Genomic DNA, 2,841 nt, shown 5'->3' with positions numbered 1-2,841 from the left:
AAGCGGTTTAAAAAAAAGGTAGTGCTGTGGATTTGGGGATTGTTTTTTCTTGCCATGGCTTTGCCTGTTTCTAGTTCAGACTTGTCGGGCAGAACTTGCTCGTTTCTTTCTCATCCATTCAGGGCTGGACAACACAATTTTAATAGGGCTTCAGGAAAATCAGTGTTTCCTAACCAAGAACAGCCTTTTGCAGCCCACATGTTTCAGGTTAGAATTAAAAGCCCACACCCTCTCCCACAGTTGCCATCCACTCATTAACATTGCTCTGCAATGAGTCTAGAACCTGTATGTGCATAGGGGCCATGTTGGGCTGGGTGAGGATTTGGCACGAGGATTTGGCAAATTGACTCCTTAGGTCTTCGCTCTGGGGTGGCTGGCTACCTCATGCTACCAGAACACATCAGGGAGGCTTGTGGGTCTGAAAGCAGCCAATTCTCTCTGAAATCAAAGAAGCAGTAGGGTCCTCCTGATAATAAGGTGCCCAAGAGTCAAGAGTTGAGGATGTAGATCAAACTTTTGAAAAACGCTGCTAGGCCTTATCTTTAGTAATAATCTGCCTTTGTATGTGTTGGAGGAGGGAAAGGGGGAAGTCAAGTCTCCCAGCCTGCTGGCAGACAGATGCCTTGTTCAAGCTCTTAAACACTTAAATTTGAGCTGTGTTGGGTGTCTTCTGGCCTTGGGTGTTTCTTTGCTCCTGGTGCTGCTCCAGTCTCCCAGAGCTGCTGCAAAGCTGAGGCCTCTGCATGGGATCAACACGTGGCTGAAGGTCCCCAACAGCAAAAGCTATTCAGCGCTGGGCTGCCAGGTGTGGGGAAGAGCACTCCCCCCAAAAAAAGCAGCTGTCACCTCCCCCCTCTCCAAGCGTCCTAGGTTTTTTTGTGAAGAAGGATAAATTACCCCACGCTGGCTGAGCTGGAGAGTATGTGCATACCAGCTTCATGGTGGGGGAGATTTCAGCATTCGAGGCACACGCTCCCCCCGTCTTGGGCCTCACTGCTTTATCTCTGGCTGCAGCCTGTGTGCTGTCAGCTCTGCTCGGCTGCGCTGCCGTCGGCCCAGAGCACCCACGTGTGATAATTGCAGCAGCAGCAGCTGAGGGGGCTTGCGGGGAAAGCAAAGCAAGCGTCTGATTGCCGGTCCCAGTTTGAGGGGGCTGCATTAGGAGATACGTACGTATATATTTTAATAACTTATATATATTTTAATAACTTGAGCTTAGCGTTTTATTTTCTAAACCTTTATTAGCTCCAGTTTGGCAGTGGCTTGAATAGTCCTGGCAAATAACTCCTCCTGCCTCAACACCGTCTTTTCTCCTCTTTGTTGCACGTTCCCACTGACTTGGAGAGGTCGTCTCTGGACCTTGATGCTTTTGCTGCTGGCATGAATCGGGTAAGGCTGACCAAGTTGCTGAGGGCACCCCAGCCCTCTGTAGGGTCCTAGACATGTGAAACTCTTAATAGCACAGATTTGCCTCTGCTTCCTCCAGTCCCCCAAAAGCCCCAGACTGGAGTCTGTGGCTGGTGCAAACTACAAGGGACCCCAGTCACCCTCCTCCAGCATCAATTCCCAGTGCCCATCACACGGCTGCTGCTCTGCCATGTGATTGCAACAAAGCCCTGGCACTGGTGCATCCCTTCATTGGGGGATTTCTGGGCAGAGCTTGGCTTGTTCTGGTTGTCACTGTTGTCGTAGGACACGGATGGGAACACGTAATGGATGCCATCTGTGTCCTACTTGTGGGACCCAGCTGGGCCAAGGTGACCTGTGCTGCACCTTGCCTGTGCTGGGTTTGGGGTTTCCGCCCTTACAGGAGGCATTTGGGCTACAAGCTGATGCGGGGAGATTACAAAGGGCACAGCAAGACATGCTGTTTGTTCTGCAGGGTACCCCCTTGGTGGGCAGCCAAGCATCAGCCTCGTGCCCATGCACTTAGTGCAGGGAACGCACTTAAGACTGAAAATTGCTTCCAGCCTCAAGAGAAATGATATAACCAAAGGAAATGGTTTCAATAAAAGGGGATTTTTTTTTCCCCTTTTTTTTTAAGGGCAGTGAAAGGCTAGTTATTTGGCTGTTCAGCCTGTTTACTCTTTCTTGCTTTTCATTCTTTCTCTGTGCAAATGAGAAAGGGCCTTTGCTTCCAAAGGTTATATGTAACCCTGGAGCACAGCTTGGATCAGCGTTCTGTAACTCCATCTGAACCTGCTCCTCCAAGAAAGCACCCCCAGCCCGTCAGTGAGCGGTGACACTGAGCGCAGCCCCCGTCCCAGCAGGGCGAGAAGCCACTGAGTTGTCCAGGCATTGTCCCCCTTCCCTCCCCTTAAAAGCAGGGATTTGGTGCTTAAATGCCTGCAGGATCCTCAGCTTTTAAGAGCTTTCAGTACATATCAGCAAGCCCTACCTGGTTTTCTGCTCCCCATGGTGGTGTATTGGGAGTTACTTTGCTGGGCAGGAGATTTGGGGAGGGGGTTGCTTTCCTTCCTTCACAAAAGTCACAGGGCTTCGGAGCAAACCTGTGTGGGTAGCAGAGCCCAGACGGGGTGTGGACATTTTGTGATATTCTGTCTTTAATCTAACCTGGCAGGAAAAGTCCCTGCCAGCGGCAGGCCTGGATTCTCTGCTGCTGTGTCTATGTCATTACTGTGCCCAGCTTTTCCCTGGGTTGTAGCCACCCTGCCACAGTCACCAACACCTCTGTTTGCACTGACGGTGACTTTTATTTGTATTTAGTCCTCTCAGCTCCCAAATAAGCAATGTGCTTACAAAGGAAGAGGTGGGAGAAGAGAGCTGCTTTCTTGCTGCTCTTTAGTCCTTGGCTGCTGACCTGCCCGTTTGGGCTCAGCG

This window comes from Accipiter gentilis, chromosome 23 (genome assembly GCF_929443795.1).
Source record: "Accipiter gentilis chromosome 23, bAccGen1.1, whole genome shotgun sequence".
Taxonomy (NCBI): domain Eukaryota; kingdom Metazoa; phylum Chordata; class Aves; order Accipitriformes; family Accipitridae; genus Astur; species Astur gentilis.
The sequence above is the reverse complement of the archived record's forward strand: the minus strand, read 5'-3'. Positions refer to the sequence as shown.